The following is a 17,816-nucleotide window of genomic DNA, read 5'->3' as shown; positions in this document are numbered from 1 at the left end:
AAAAAGCAGAGCATTAACATACGGTGGCAGAAAGACCTACGCAGAGGTCAGACCAACGATGTATCAGGGCACCTATCCTGTTTCTGGCCGTCTAGGATCGAGCTAGTCAAAAAGCTGCAGGGAAAAGCTAGAATAAACTGTTTAGGGGACAGTCACAAGTTAGCAAAATGATGACAGGGCCTGGTCAGCATAGCTGGCACTCTTCATGGAAATACAATATTCGATGCAACATGACAACCGCCAGGGACACAGACCATCCCTCCTTCTCTTTCCTTCTAGTTTGAGAGTGCCCGCTCCCGCTCGGTGCGGCTGTAATTGCTTTGCCTGTCCCTGCACCACAAAGAAATCCGGCTGCCAGGAGCACCAAGTCCTGAGGTGGATCTGACCTCCACAGTCCTCGCCTGCAGCTTCCTTAGTATCACATGCCAGAGATGCTACCGGCTTTGTAGTCAGTAACCCTTCTCATGGATAAGGAGGAACCCTTCTCCTTTAATGTGAAATATTTACACTTTTTTGTTTTGGAAAAAAACAACCCTTCCGAAACACAGTGGTGTTCTTTTTTCACTGGAGACTATTTTTGAAAAAAATTTCCTCTTTCTTTTCTGCAGTATGTGGATTTCTTTCCCAATGTCCGTGCCGCAGGGCACACCATGGCTATGATCTAATGTGCTGACTAGAGACAGGTTGGTTTCCCAAGCAGAGGATGAAAAATTATTCTGGTGGTGGCACGTATCAACATTACACTTCCCATACCCAATGGACAGCATTTTAAAGGTTTACATTCGTTACACCTTCAAGGTCTAGAAGCCTTCCCTTTAGCAGAATTTCTGCTGTCATTTGCAATTATAAAAGCAGACGCCATGCATGCCCTTGCTAAGGATGCCTTAAAGTTTGCTTCCAAACTTCAGCAGCCTAGTAAGGAGTGAAAAACTCTGCCCTTAGTCAGCTGTAGCCTCTATCCAAGAGGTTACCAACCTTCATGTAGAGCAAAGCTACGTGACTGAACATGACGATGTCCACTTCTGCTTTCCACAAGTTCTCTTGGATCATTTAGGTCAACCATTTGCAATAGGAGCAACATTCAGCTGTCTTCATATTTCAGTATATTTTCTATACCAGAGTAACCATAAATACACTAGGCCTGTGTACCTGGGCTATAAACAATGCAAAACTAAGGACTTTCAGGTAAACCAACAGGCACAGCTGAGACCCAACATGCAGGCAGGAAGATATATCACACACTCAAATGACAGACCGTACTCCATTCACATGTTTGCTTGGCTAACAACAGAAGCAAATGGACAAGTTGTTTACTCTTTGTGAGCAAAGTTTCTTCACTTTCATTACTGCTCTCCTTCTCTGAACTACACCTATTGGTCTCTAAACCTTTTCAGCAATTTGTCACAATAGACACAGTCTGAGCAGAAGAAAAAACAAAACAAGAAAACCCCTGCTAATCTGGAACAATCAGTTCCTCATTTATATAGGCATATATTAATTCTTCGATGGCACTTAACCAAAGAAAAGGAAGAGGATTCTGGATGATGAATGTACTGTCCTAAAATCCGTGTAAAACCACAGGTATATAATGTTTTGCCAGAAGAAAATCCTGAATAAAGAAGCAATGCTGTTATCTTACTGGAAGGCCTTAGAAGTCATTTGTCACCTACAAACTTCACAGCTGCTTCTCCTCTGAGGCATGCAACTTGCAGAAGGTGCAGTTTGGATGCATTTGCTGACGTTCTCGGAGTGAAATAAGAGCCTTTTATATGTACAACCTGGCCAAGCTCACAATGCACTTCTGAGCTTATGTGCATAAGCCATTGCCAAGTTACTCTCCAGTACACTGCATTTAAAATAGCTGAGCAAATATCTGTTGGATAGAAGCATGATACAAACTGAAGGCTTTTAAGAGGAATGACTTTTTCCTGTGAGCATCAAAAAAAAAAAGAAAGCAAATTTTTAACTCAATTGCAGTAAATGAAAACTCAAAATGAAATAATTATATTAAGTAGAAGTTCTCCTTCACATACTGTTATCAAAATGTAAATACTATGCAGTACTATGCAAAGAATTCAACCGGGGTCTTGTGTATAGCTCTGAACAACTACAGTTCATAGCAGGGGACAAGACAGAGGCACTAACTTCAAGCATAGCAAGTTCTTTGCTGCTGTGAGAGGCATGACCCCACCTTCTCTGACAACCTGATGCTACCCAACAGCAAGCTCCTGCTCCCACCTCTGCTCCCCTTCACAAGTCTGGTTCTAAATACACAGGGCTGAAACACTCAGTTTCGCACACTGTATTTGAAGAAATCAGTTAGAAGATGGAGTGCAAGAACTTCAGCAATGTAGCCTTTAAGCTTTTTAAACACTCCTGGACAATTATAATCTTATTTTGAACATAAGTCTATAGCATTGAAGTGCACACACAGCACTGCTTGTAGAGACATTTGTCCTACAAAAGCTATTATAGGAATTGAAGGGGTAACCCACTTGCTGAAGTATCTTCATCAATGCACATAAATGCCAATCCTGTATCAGGCAACTGCGAAAGAAGTCTGCTTTTTCACGTTTTCATCCAAAATCGTCACACAGCCCACTTGGCACAGACTATATACTTTATGAAAATATTATTTTGTGTAACCTAATTTCTGGCTTGAAAAAATGAGTGCCATTATGCTGAAAGTTATAAGCAGTCTGCTACTTTGCTTAGGAGGGCACAGACAAGGCTGCATCTTAAAAACAATCTGCTGAAAGAAGCAGGTTCCTCTCCAAATGGCAATGCAACACTACTTACTAAATCACGTTGTGTCATTTCAAACATTACCTTCTCTGTCTTTCCCGAAGTTTTTATATGTCCTTTCACTAACAATGCAACTTCTTTAAAGATGTCTCAGCTAAGCAAAGGAAGCTGCTAAGGAGAATGGTTAAGATCTTGCAGAAAGAATTTTATTCTTAATACTTCATCTGCTCCTCCCACGGTCTCAGATTTTAGCATTCATTCTGAAGTTCAAAAGAAAAGCAATGCTCATCCTTGATGTTACCTAACCTAACCCCTATGTCAACCCCAGCTAACAAAGGGGTCTCAAAATCTAAAAAGTACAACTTTTAATTCACAGAGCATGAACCTTAACTGTTGGCAGTGGTTTCAATAATAGTTTATGTACAACCTCAAGATTAGCCATCCTAGAAAATATCTATCAAACATACCATGAAAGTCTAAAGGCCATGAGATAACAATATGTGGGAGTTATAATAATTATGAAGCACAACTGCATGATTCCAAGTTGAAAACTGATGCAAAAAGATGTGAAATAACCACACGTGGAGAAACAATACCTTCTGTACAAATCATCTCACCTACGTCAATCCTTTAGCAAACAGAAAAAAGACAAATGGGACAGAAATAGCTCTCACTTGTTAGTAGGTGATACGCTTAGAGACCAAATACCTCTGTTACGACTGAACACGATGCATATTCACAGACTAGCCAGCACAGACCGATGGATATTTCTCTTACAAGGACCACTCTACAAGAATAAAAAAAAAAAAGTGACACGCCAGGTCAGCACGCTGAGCCACAGCTCAAGCAAATTATTCTCCGCTCTGCTGTTTGCTCAAGGTTAAATAGCAAAACTAGTCACCAAGGCCCTAGCCCAACAATACAAAGGCTTTGGCAGCAGCTCTAGCTTAAGGATTTCCTGGTCTCCCTTTCCCTTCCAGCCACTCCTGTTTGCTGCCCTGTGGTTATGCCAACAGGACTCTGAATCACACTGCGGTTCCACATTGTGCAGCAGGACCAGAGGGCTGTGCCCGTTCCTTCATTTGGGTTTTTCTAATATACATATTCAAACCCCAAATTAACTTGCTCATCTGTTTTAGAGCATGCTCATGCAAGCGCCTGCGTAAGCACTGCAGCAGAGGCAACGTGTTGCTGCAGTGGAGCGGGCAGGGGGCTCAGTGGAAGAGGACCCTGCTCCATACGTCAGCACCGTGAGAGTCCCCGTGTGACAAAACCCCAGCCAGAGATGCTCTGTGCTTCCCGTTCACCTGCTGACGCTTAGCTCCGAGGAGTGAGGAAAGCTTCCTAGTGTTACTTCAATGCACTTCGAGGTATTTAAAAAAAAAAATTAAAAAAATACTGTATAATGAATGTATTGTACCTTACAGTAGCTAGCCGACCACAGTACTTTAAGAAATCATGAACTACACTTTTAACCAGTTATGAAATATATATCCACTGGCAATGCTGACACTTACACAGACCCCTCTCCAGTGCCTCCTTACAAAAAAGCAGTACATTTTAAGTGCCATTTAGGTTTGACTTATTTCAAAACTTCTAACAAATAAACTCAATAGTTTGGATTTTACTTTCCTAACACCTTATACGGTTTGGTTTCTCCACATCCTAATATGTATTAAATTCCAGCATCTAGCAACTCATGATGTTAAATCTACTTTGACACTTCACTGTTATTTTCCAGGCTGAACACCAACGTGAGCTCAAGACCAAATCCAAGGTACCAGAAGCCTGAGCAAAATTCTGGAAGATGATTTTACAGCACCTCGTTCAGAAAGCCTAGCTTTCTGAGGGTCTGTTTCTCATACAGAAACATATTTAAAATATAGATATCAACCCATGATTTAAAAAAAAAAAAAAAAAAAAAAAGAAAAAAAAAAAAGAAAAAAAAGAAAAAAGTATCCCCCTCCTTAAATGAGGACTATCTGCCGAGAAGAGGCCATGTGGTCATGCCCAAAGAGATAAGACAAATCTGAACCCATTTATGGGGAGAAAGAAGGGACGGAGACACTCCCACTGACAGAAAGGCATGTGCCAGTGACAAATGCACCCTGCCCAGTGCCAAACCCTTTCTCTGGTGACAAATACTCCAGAAACCCCCACAGCTGCCAAAGCTGTCTGTTCTCCATCCCTCCCTCTGTACTACAGATCTCACGAACACAGGACCTGAACAGATGTCCATTTCAAAAGCAGTATCGGTGCTCTCCCTTTGAATTCCATCCACTGAGGCGGCAGTTCCACCTCCCAGATGCCCTCTGAAGGACTTGGAAGAGCCGTGGCCTGGCCTGGGAGCCAGAGCGGAGGAGCAGGCTGTAGAACAAGCCCACTGCCGAGCTCCTCGCAGAGCTCCAGGCGCTCCAGCCCGACGCCAACCAGCTTCACTTACGCTTCTGAGGAGGACGTCGGAGGATTCGTGTGGAGCCGATACCACCCTTGCTGAGGTATGCTGTGCAGGAGACGAACGCCAGCTGTCCAACTAGCAGCAGGGCCTGTGCTAAATTTCAAGCTCTTTGACCACCTACTCAACTGCTATTAATATTGCCGTTATCGGATTTCACTGAATTCCCATGCGCTGCTGAGAATAGAAAGGCTCCAGTGGAAGATGGGGTTGTCACATGGGTACAGAAACATGAGGACATTCCTCCGGCACTTGGATTCTGAGTGAACTGACACTCAACCCCGAGAAGCCACAGTTCACTGCCAAGATTGCTGGAAATAAAACGGTCAGGTTATGGCCGCAACATTTGAGAACAGCTTTTGGAAATGCACCTTTCTCTCTATTTGACTATAAAAAGCACATGTATTTTCCATAGCAACGTATCCACCAGACCCAACGCCACTTACATCGTAACGGCACACAGAGTCAGGTATAAAACGATGCTGAAAGCCTTTCTCCACGCCCCTACAAAACCACCAGCTGGCAGCAAGGAGCCCTGTGGGCCCTGACGACCGAGCAGCCTGTCCCCACCTCGCGCCCTCGCCTACGAATGAAGGGGCTGAGGGGTGGAGAAGAGATGCCCAAGAGGGGAAAGGCGGAGAGGGAACGCAGCCGGCCAACGCCCTCCGTGGGAACGCGTCCCCGTCCATCGCCTCAGAGCCCGTCCTTTCATACCGCCTCTTGAGCATGGCGCTTCCTTGCTGATCTCACACATTATGCTTCCACACTATTCTTAAATCCCTTATCAAAACAAAACCAGGCACTTCTAGAAGCGTGCATCAGCCCCAGCAAGTCACCAGACACTAACATTATCCACTTCCTCACACTCTTTTCCGACTCCTCCCTGGGTGGTCCACCTCTGACGGCTTCCTCGTATCCCAGTCTAATCTACAGGCTCTCCCAAGGAGAAAAATAGTATTCAGGATAGTGTAGGGCAGAAGGCATACCTGTCAAATAAAAAATAAAAATAAAACGCCCAAAACAATCTCCAGAAGAACAAGCCTCTGCAGAGGAGCCTGGCTGATTACCTGAGCACTCCTTGGCTCTCGTGTCAGGGGTGGGCAGGGGAAGAGGGATGGAGCATTGCTGCAGCAACCACTTGCAGAAAAAAGAGGAGACTGATAGGATCCTGCAGCTTCCTGCTCATATATTAAGCTGTATTAAAGAAAATTAAAATATTTCTAATAATTAGTGTAGCTTTGTTGACTGGTCCCCTTTTGTGTCTTTTTCTTACTCCATTCCTAAAAAACCTAAAAGTCAGCAGCTTCACTAATTACAAGTAATTAAACTGGGTATTTCTTCTATTGTTTTGTTTGTTTGTTTTTTTCCAGGGCAAATCTAGAATTTTTCCCCAGTTTGTATTGGTCACTTTAAATTTCAGGTCTAGACTGGTACCTGTGCAAAAATAAATAGTGGGTATTTTATTTCTGAAAGCTACCAGTCACATGCCATATACTTTGGCCCAGAAGCATGAGAACATCCATTGACTTGCATGAGAAATGATGGACTCTCTGCACAAAGAAGTTGCGGAGTTGACTCCAAGCTTGCACAGAATGTTAGGAGTTCTCAAAGGAAATCAAACAGTTTGTTCACATTCAAGAGGGTGTTTGAATTTCAGAGGTGAAATTAATTTTTCTTAAAGAAAAAAACACTTCGAAATACACAGCAATTTAAATAGATTGACAGCTAGCTATCATATCACTACTTATACACCCTATAGATTTTTATAACTTCCAAAGTATTGGTCTTTAGAACTTGGAGCATATTTGCTGAGTCTCTCCTCCTCCTATCTCCCTGTTGCCCTTTTTTTTTTTTTAACCTGTACATAATTCAATTGACCCTTGCACCAGGATTATACTAAATGTTACCACTTCTACCTTCTTTCCTCCTTGTACCTTCTCAAAATTTAGAGATTTGACATTCCCCCCTCCCAAGAATCAACAGACTTGAGCTCATCCTGTTGACTATCAGGATCACCACCTACGTTAACTTCTCTTGCATTTAGTTCTGAGGATCCTTTACCTTCATTCCCCTCCACAAAACTAGACCATATTGTGTAAATTTTGTACATTAATTTGAAGAGAAATCCATATGGGGAACACACAATTGTGCTAGCATTCCTTCCAAAAGGAATAGTTGCTACATCTGGGGAGTCAATCTGAAAAATAAGTATCAAAATAGGCAATTAAGTGCAATTCTGTAAGTTTTTAGAAATATATAGAAAAACACACGAAGGTGCAGCTGTTAACTAGCACAGAAATTGTTCAACAGCTTTTTACCAGAAGATATTCTGTTTAAAGTATATTATTTGCTTTAGCTAAGCTGCAGCAACCATGGCAACTCACAGTTAGCATTTTTCAAGACAATACTGAAATTCACTTTCTCTATTGCCTGATGCCTCCTTGCCATTATTAAATCAAGTATTTCCAAAATTGTTGTCCTTTTTACTCCCACTCTTAACACCTAACTGGAGTATTTCAACATCCCCTCTTCCCACAGGCAGATACCAGAGATAATTTTGTAGAGTAGTCCTCAATACTGACTCATTTATTCCCTCTAAGCATTGCTCAGACACCTCTGCACCAACTCTGGGTACGGATAAACAAGTTACTGCAAGGTAAGTCAGGGTAAAAAATTTTCCATCTACCAACTACTCCATAGCAACTGCCCATGTGCACTCTCTTACCCTCGACCCCCAGGATTAATACAATTGTTCAATTTGGATAAAGCATTCACAGATGATCCCTCGGGAGGAGCTAGGATTTGGCAGGTTATACAACTTTGCTTGCTCAGAGAGACAGAGATATTTTTATAGCCTCTATAATCAGAGAGGAGAAAAACAAACCAAACCTCCTGCATTCAATCTCCTCCCTTGGTCTATGCCTAGGGAAAGATTTGGTAAATGTAATCCTTTGTTATTTTTGTGTCAGGCAAACAGGTGGTGATGTACAAGTGCCTTGTGTATAAGCAAAAGTTTACTACAGCTTGTAACACTCATTAGCAAGGTTTATTGAATTTCTCGGGGTGTGCAAAAAAGATAAAACCCCATAACTCAAGTTTATACTGTATAATTTATACCAGATATTTGGCAATATATGCTGATAAAGAAAAAAAGATGACTGACAGTAACTTATATCGGGTATTGCTGTGTTCACACCTGTGCTAACATTGAGTTTCACCAGCCCAAATAGGTTATCTGCTCAGTTGCTGTTGTTCTAACACATACACAGAAAACAATTCAGTGCAGCGGTGACTCAGGGTTAACAGCAGAAACTACAGATGCCCTATCCATGGCCCACGAGTGGGAAGTAATCCAGACTTCAGTCCACTCCAGTCACCATCTCTTCAGGGGAGCCAAGACCCATAAATGCCAGGTATACGCATGAGGATGGATATATCCTCCTGAGATGAGACAAACCCCCTGCATTTTGGGGGTATGTGGGATATGCAGCACCTGGGAGTCACTTTGCAGATTTCTGATGGCTCAGTTTTTCCCCCTAGAGCAATTCCAATGTAGTGCTGGTCAAACTGCTGTACAGGAGGACAGAGAATTGGGACAGTGTCTACCCCAGCCCCTCTTTTAGTTCTCAACTTTTGTCATATTATTAAACAAATAATGCTTTAGCAGTTTAAAGGGGGATTACTAAAAGCACAGCTTTTGGGCAAGTGTCACAGAGCTAAGATTTTGGAAAGAATTTAGATTTATTTATAGAGATGGACATAGCGAAGATGACAAAATGGAGGTACAAGGTAAGCGCAGTTTATTCCATGATAAAGACTTTGGAAACAAGTTAAAGTGATGTTGGAATTTGTCCTTAAGTAGAAATAAATCACTACTGCATGACTGCATCATTTAGTTTAGTCTCTACATTTGGAATAAAAACTATTTAAAGGACTACTGGGTTTCCTCAGTAATATTTTGGCAAAATATTACACAAGCAAATAAGAAGCGCGGAAGAAATTATAATGCTTCCTTTTTGAAATTTTGCCGTATTCTCTCTATGTTTCTTTGGGTTGCCCTAGCAACACAGGGCACAACATCATCGCTCATCACACCGACCACAAAAGTATGAAACACAGACTGAACCTGATTTCTCTCTATTGAAGTCAGTTCTCTATTTTCTTTTGGGCATATATGCATCAACCTAAGCGAGGTAAACAGATACAACTGAAGTTTATCATTTCCTATGTTTTCTTGATCTGCCTTCATTGTGAAGACATATTTAGAACCAGAAAAGAGCACTTCAATTAATGCAGAGTCAAATGTTCATCTATTCAGCCTTATCAGAAAAAAATACTGAAAGAGGATGTATTCCCTTGAACCAGCTCTCCCAGAAGACATGACGTGAAACAGCAACACAATTTAAAACAAAAACAAGATACAAAAATCAAGTAAAATTCACAAATTGTACTACTCTTAGAAAAAAATTACCCTTTTACTTTGGGGAACAGACAAGATCCAAGATAAGCAGATATTATTTTCCATATTTGCTACAATTCTTACCTCCCCATCCTCAGCTCCTGTAACATTGACACGTAAGGGACCTCCTTAAAGACATAACTATTCTAATTCAGGTTCCTTATGGCTTCAGATTTGTTTCTGTAACATTTGAAATGACTAAATTCAATTTGTTGCTGTCGATATTACTGAATAAGTATTACCTTTTTTTATTAGCTTTTTTGGGGGAAAAAGAATTTGTCCACCCCAGTGGACAACAGTGCTTTAAGGCTACTTAGAGCAGCCAAGTCAAGAGGGTATTTTTAAACATTTGCTCAAAACATTAAACTTTTTTGGCCAGATTTTCTGGCCAAGTTTTTAATGTTGGAAAAATGAATGCTTCTTTACTGCAAAGTGAGAGAATGGGTAAAAGTCCAAATACTTGCTTTGCCAGAATGTTAGAAAGCCTGTGTGGGAGGCAAAAAGGGGAAGAGCTCGGGCGGGGAGGGGGAGAAAAGTTAAGCTAGTCTGACCATATACCTCTGAAGTTGGAGAATTTACATCAGTTCTGAGCATCCCAACCTACTGAAACCAAACATGCTATTAGTCACTTGAGAGTTTCTGTTGTAAAGTTAGAGGAGTCTGAGAATAAAAACTTGAACAAAATTAATGATATGGGAAAACAATCTCAGCCAGGGAGCTACAGATGATCTCACACCTCTCTTTCACTGGTAGTCATGAAGTATGTAATTTGTACCACAGAACTGATGACTGAGGGAAAAAAAAAAAGCTTAATACACCAATTAAGACACCACCAAAATGCTCCAACAAGCTATTACAGCTAAGTCTGGTGGCAGGGAGGGAGTGGAACAAAACGATCCGATTCCGCTCCAAGTGAGGCCATGGCAATATTCCCAACATCTTTAATGAGCGCATGAGTAAATGCTAAATTAGGAATCTTCCTTCTCATGAGAAAGGAGATACTATATGCACCAACTCTTGGAAACTACAGTTAGCCATCTGCAGAATTTCACCAACTGTCTAGCCAGATGAAGCGCTGGAGAAGTAGGCTCCTTAAAACACACACGGTGGTTGTAAGCTATTCTTCCCAGAAGTCAATCAAACTGCAGAGCCAGGATAACACAAAAGTAACCCTTGGGCTCTGGAAGAGGCTATTCTACAAATGCTTTCCCCAACAATCCTCATCATTTCTACACAAAGACCAGGCAGTTTTTTTGATGCAGATAAGGTTAACAAAAACCTTGAGACTCTCATCTAGGAATCCACAGCTTCTGAAGACTAAGGGTTTCTTGAAGACCCCGTGAACGGCAATCATTATTGCAAAGATTAAATCAAACTAATGGTTAAACTGCAAAGTATGTCAATAGCACCACTTTGCTATGAGGCTCAGCTTCATAAGGGACAGTATGCATGCTGCATTAGTGACTGCTAAATCCAGACCTGCTACCTTGGAAGTGTACCTATGGAAGCAGCCATAGACATCTCAAGTTTTCAGTCCTATTTGATTCAGATATCCCAACAACAGTGGTGTCACTATATTCACTGTTTTACAATTCAGTGAAAAGCCAAGACCTTATTATTCCCAAATTAAGACTGATAATCTAGACAGGATAAGAAATGCAAAGGCAGCTCGATAAAACTAATTGGATGTTTCTTCTCTTGATACACTTAATTAGTGTAGCCTACCTCAGACAAATTACTATTGGGGAAGAATCACACAAGAAGCCATCTCAGAGGTCTCATCATCAACATGCACTTTGCAACAGTGAGACTCAATAACTTCCAAGGTCTGCCCTCTTTTTCACCTCCAGGCTAGCAGAGCTACAAGAAGGAATTAACTCAGTGCAATGGAAGAATAACCAATAGCATCCTCCAATAAGGAAAGGATAAATCAGTCTCTGCTGATGGGTTAGGAATAGGTTGTCAAACTGCAGCAAAACTCAGCTGCTCCTTGACAGGAAGGCAACCACCATAAAGTACAGGAGAAAAGAACGGGATGGAAATACTTTCACCCTTTGACCCACAGATAGCATACATGGGAGATAACCTTGAGCGTTAACATCACGTTTGGTTGCCAGATGGCAAACTGTTGACCACATTACCCACACAACACTTCAAGGTTTTTTTGCAATGTATTTTCACTTTCTTGCTGCATAGCATTAGATAGGTGAAGGCCATGAAAAAGTAGCTGAAGTGCTCTTAACATATTATCCTCTCTCTCCATTTCATTGTAGATGCAGTTAGTGGCTCAACTAACCTGCTAGAGTATAGATTTTTTAAATAAATCTAATAAAAATCATTGTTGATGTTTTAGCAAGTGAAGGTACAAAGACATGCAACAGTCTTCATCATCAATGAAATACATTTATGGAAGAGTAGTACAGTGTACAAGTTTTCTAAGATACTCAGAAAGAGCTTATACTGCAGTGTAAGTTATGCAAGCCTCATCTTTAGTAATATAAATCAGTACTATCAAAAACAACTCATGATATAACAGATCAGCCATCTGTTTGATGCTAATTTATTGGAAGACACTGATTCAGAACCACTGCAGTAGTCAGATATTTATTGCTCAAAGAGAAAGAAGATGAATGTGAAGTCTTCTGCCACACTACATTTAAAGCTCTTTGCTTGGAAAAGAGCACGCTGAACACAGGTAAAAGTATGCACCCCAAAATTTTTTTCAGGTAGGAAAGAATCTGTGGAAGCTTTTACTAGGTAAAGAAAACCATAACTGTTGCATGAACTCTGGACAGAATTTCAAGTATGTAATTATTTGAACTATTATTAAAAGTCACATAGTTATTACTTAAGTCCCTGAAGGAAAAACCCTAAACAGACACAGGATAGGTACACAGGTGAATATATTTGAACTTTTTTGAATAATAAAGTTACCAACAAAACCCAGGCAATGCTTCAAAAAGGAAAGCTACCAGGAAAAGAATAGTAAATTAAAAGCAGAGGTATCATTCATTGCAAAGAGAAAAAACAAACTACTTTCAAAAGCACTCCCAAACAGCTTCTCTTTTTAAGCAGTGACATTGAAATTTTAGCATTGATAAATGCTGATAGCATAGAAATCAGCAGATTGGATGTGAAGTACACGGGCCTTTTAAAATACATAAATGCACATTTAAATTAATTCTGTGATAATTTACGATGTGTATAATCTCAAATACACTCATTTTGAGTGTCATACCAATTCCCCTCAAAAATATGTTCACTAACCCACTCATGATTCCAGAGCAACTTACAGAAATAAAAACTGTTTTGAAATTCTGCTTTCTTCAAAAGGCATTTATTTTTGCTAATTTTGGCTTGCATAGAGGATCCTGTGTTTCATGGGTACAACCGAGCCTTGCCAAAGTGCTTTCACAAGTTGAAGACTGGCCAGGGAGTACCACCAGTGGTAAGAGAGCTTTAGTCAAACCAAAAAGCAGTTCTCTATGAAAAATTAAACATGGAATTATCCAATGAACACAATATCACAGTATTTACTCTCTTAAATAATTTTTCATTTTATTGCAGGTACAAGGATTAGAATGGACTGCAATTTGCTTTGTTTAATGAGCCAACTTCTTTTTTTTGCCCTCTCTCTTCTACAAGGCTTTTAAGTTGACCATCCGTACCCAGTTTGTCTTATACTCTTGTATTTGTCCCTGTACCTTGCTGTGTTGACCATCACTTAAAAAAAGAGCCACACACTTTCAAGTCCTGGCTATAAACTAATTTCTGCTATATCCTCCACCACCAAGGAAAGTACAAGGTAATTACCCACTAATTATTTTTTTTATGTAAGATTCAGGGCATTACACACTTTAATAGGCAAATACATGGAAACCTCTAGAGATACCTTTTGTAATACCATTAAAGACTAACCTTTTATAATCATCACCTGCCCTCTACTTCAAAGCATGCACTCTTTGAGGCTGACCTGAGTTGCTGTTTGTTTTGTGAGTTGCCTGGCAGAGACATCTGAGCAATGGAGACTGAAAACAGCAAGAAAGCATCTTCACCGGGTATCCCAAATTAGCTGAAGAGTTATCAGAAGGCTATTCTGAATGACGGCAGCAGTGGCACGCGGACCACCTACGGCCAAGGAACTAGAAACTGAGAAGATGCTACCCTTTCTTCATTTACAGTAAAAGCAGATTCTAGAATATTTTACAGGTAAAGATTAATCTTAATACACTTGTTTTGAAACTGGAGGGAGTCTTCATAATTAAATATAAAGCATTAACAAAGAAGTCACAGTACCAAGAGCTGAAGTAACCTGAAGTAATTAGCTGGAGTACTCTCTCATGGGTGAGGGTAGAAAAAACACTGTTTAGTAGTTTTCTTCCACTGTTTTCACTGCTCCTTATTTCAGCTCGTAAGGAGCCCAGACTCTGCTGTGACTACAGATGCACAAATAACAGAAACATGTTCCATTAAATGTTGTATGCCAAAACCTACATGCAATTAAGCTTGACCAAACAGTTTCTAGGAGCTTGAACATATTTGCTTTCCTGACAAAAATTCGGCAAACAAAAGCTCCTTCTATAAGGTACGCATGCCTTTGGTACATGTCCATCAAAAAGATTCCTTCCCCGGCAGATAAAAGCAAGCTTCTCTCTCTCCTCTGACTGATCAGACAGCTATATGTCATTTTTACATGATGGAAACCACACAAACACATTCCTGGGCAACAGGAGACAAGGAGAAATCTCCAGTGTTCACTGCTTCCCCACCTCCCCTGAACCAGAACTAAGCTAATACAGAAACTTTCAATTGAGGCTCCTCTTGGACCCGAAAAAAAACCCCAAAAGCTGTAGGTACACAAATACAAACCATTCTGCCATATGAAGTGTTGTATCTGAAAGTGAGAAAATGCATTTCGGTGATGGTGACAATAAATTGCAATGCTTCTCTAATACTAGTGACCAGCTGAGATCCATTTCTCCATCACAGTTAACAAAAGAAATAAAGGGCTTGATTCTTTCACATTAGCTTTGAATCAAATCTTGCTGCAATTTCTTTTGTCCTCACTACATTGTCCTCTAACAAGTTCTGTAGAAGAACACAGTAATTTAGGCAGAGCTCAGGTTAGATAGCTACACCAAGGAGCACAGTACAGAAATACTGAAGCTCTTGTGGAAAGGGAGAGATGGGTGAGGGAGAAAGCTGTCATGTGATGTTACTCCAGCAGGACACAGTCACAGGTGCCTACAACCCACGCTCCAGACGCACCGCGGTGGGACACAGCTCTGAGTCAGTGCTTGCAGTATTAGCAGAAGAGGCTGCTGTTCCCATAGCTCAGGTGTTAAGCCAACCCAGCAGACCTTATCATGCAGACCTACCTCCAATCAAGTAAAATGAAGGGAAGCTATGTAATCCCAGCACCAGTGGACTCCTTTTTCTTCACAAACCATGCTACTTGGGAAGAAGCGTTCACTGGTTTTTGACCTACTTGTACTTCAGCATTTTCGCTTATGTGTTCGTACTTGAACCAAGCCTTTGTCTTTTATTCTCCTCATATATTGTTATGGTCAGTTTGTATTCCTATTTAGACAGTTTTTCAAGCCATTGCACTTTCTCTGTAAAATTAATCCTTTGGGAAATGATATATAGTAAAACCTAAAAAAAAAAAAAAAAGTCCTAAGAAGTGAGCTTATTCCATGTGTTAAATTCATTCTGAAGATTAAGATTTCCTATCTCTTCTCAGCCCTACTTCAGTTCAAGTTTGAGTTCAGTAAAGATTTTTCAACCACTCAGATTAAGCTCTAGTTTGAGCATGGAGCTTTTAATCCCCTTTGGATTCAGATTCTTTTCAGTTTTTACCTTGTCCAGCCTTCTCCCACCCTTTCATGTAAATACACTTTCTGAGAAAACCAAGAAGCACCAGCACCTAATTCCAGCTTTTCTCCTGATAAAACTCATGCTGTTCGTTAAAGGAAGGAAGTTTATCAAGTGACTTTGGCAGAAACCTGACACAGCATAAGCATGGAGTACCAGCCTTGGTTTATTTTGAGGGTCTGAACCAGCACGCTCTTCGAAAGCGGTGCTGGAAAGCCAGATGATGAGCTGGATGCATCCTCCCGTGTACTCAGCCTCAGGCTCTGCTCTCAGCTACTGTGCACTCACCGCTCATGCCATACCCAAGCAAACAAAGCTTGGGAACACTTGCTTGGGTACCATGTTTGGTGCCATCAGTCCCAGGATTCACAGATTTAAAACGCCTATCAATGAAAAAGAATACTGAACAAAAAATAGAAGTAGTAATTTACAAATGCAGTCACATCATTTTGGTGATGATCACCACTGCAGCCTGACTACACCACCTGGATAAGTGGAGATTTCTGTATAGGTGATTTAATAATTAAAACTAGCCTGTTGAATACATTCACAAATTATTCAAACAGTATTAGAAAAACTGAATTACACTAAGGAATACGGTCGCAGCTCAGAGGAAAATGCTTCAGAAAGACAAAATTTTCTTTATAAAAAGTATCCTTTTGCAAGAGATTTTTTTTCTTCTTGAAGGAATGAAAACATCGCAATGAAATGGCAATATTAGTAAATCACCAGTGCTAAGTGACTTCTGTATGATTTTTCAACAGCAGTCAACATTCAATACAAGAAGTGATCTCAGATTTCAAAGAATAAAATGTTTTGCACATTTTCTGTCACTGCACAAAGTAAGCATTTTGCAGGACGAGCATAGCAGAGGAGTATCATTACTGATGCATCTTATTCTGTGCTTATTCAATCTGGGTGGGTGTACCTTCTGTATAACCATCTGATGTGCGATCTTACAGTTACATTACCCATGCCAAAATCAGTAACAAAACCTCTTAAATTAACTGATCTTTTTAGAGCAAAAGTAGGTTTTAAGTAATGATGCTGAATATAGTACATGCAAATAAATGTGCCAGCTTACTTGAAGAGAATTTGAAGAGAATTTCAGCCATTCTTATTTATTATTCTTATGAAGCTTTTACTAAAATTTCAAATGGTTTGATGAAAAAAAAAATCATCAAATGTTAAATTCCTAAGAACTCATAATAATATTTTTCCCCTATGATTACACAAGCTGGTCACCTATAGAAGTAGTCAGATACTGGCCTAGATTAAGAGATTTATATTCCTTCCCTACCATGATTTTATTCATCTTTTCAGATACCTCTGCATGTCACGTTCCATACTTGCTAAAGCTTAGCGATGGTAGATTGCTTGACTGCTCTAGCAAATCAAATTAATTACTTCCATAAAATCTGGGTCTGATTTCTTCCATACACTCCTCCAAGAAGCAAGACTATCATAGATCTACAGAAGTTAAAAGAGCTTTCGTGGGATGTGACCTTTCCAAAACACAGGAGTGTCCATACTGGGCCAGATCAAATTTATCTAGCCCAGGATCCCATCTTCCCCTGCAACCCCAAGTGGTTGCCTAAGGAAGAGTAAAAATAGAGCAGGCAAGATGCTTCTCCCTCGGGAACTTCCCTAGCTAGATGTGGTTTCCTCATATTAAGTAACTCTTCAAGAGATTTCTCTTCTGTGAACTTCTCCACTACCCCTTGAACTCAAATAACTTTTATCATCCACAGCATCTGTTGACGAGGAAGCCTACTGCCCCTTCATTTGGTTCACTGATTATTCATATAACATGGGACACAGCAACTAGCCGAACCACTTCGTCCATGCCATTCACTAGGGTTTTTCTGTTTATTTGTTTTAAGCTTGCTACCTTGTCCACCTCTCCTCTTCATCCATTGTCTCTCTCTCAGGCTCAGGACTCCTAGTGTGTTTAACTAAACCTGCAGTAGAAGCTATTTCTACTTGGTCAGAGAAGCATCATGAGGATGCAGGTGTTCTCTTTCCATAGAGCTGATTTCAGGGGTATTTGGGGAGGTGAAGTGGAAGAGCAACGAAAGGGAAAGTGATCAAACTCCAAAGCTTCAGATGGTATTTACAACACCAGCAAATTCCAGATTACCTGCAGCAGCACAGTGATGTACCCTTTTTTTGCCTATTCCTAATACTTCTTAACAATGCTTGGGGTTTGGATTTGGGTGGGTTTGGCGGGGGGGGGGGGGGGGGGGGGGTTTTTTTGGTTATTTTTTTTTTTTTTTGGGATGC

At 40.6% G+C, this 17,816-nt stretch overlaps 1 protein-coding gene across 1 annotated transcript in view; it reads right to left on the bottom strand.

The window, feature by feature from the left end:
• The window catches only part of LMO7 (LIM domain 7), a 99,906-nt gene that overhangs the window by 48,220 nt on the left and 33,870 nt on the right, over positions 1–17,816 (bottom strand). The gene's annotated exons all lie outside the window — the stretch shown is intronic.

Source organism: Haliaeetus leucocephalus, unplaced genomic scaffold (genome assembly GCF_000737465.1).
Source record: "Haliaeetus leucocephalus isolate CR32 unplaced genomic scaffold, Haliaeetus_leucocephalus-4.0 Scaffold462, whole genome shotgun sequence".
Lineage (NCBI taxonomy): Eukaryota > Metazoa > Chordata > Aves > Accipitriformes > Accipitridae > Haliaeetus > Haliaeetus leucocephalus.
The sequence above is the reverse complement of the archived record's forward strand: the minus strand, read 5'-3'. Positions and strand labels throughout refer to the sequence as shown.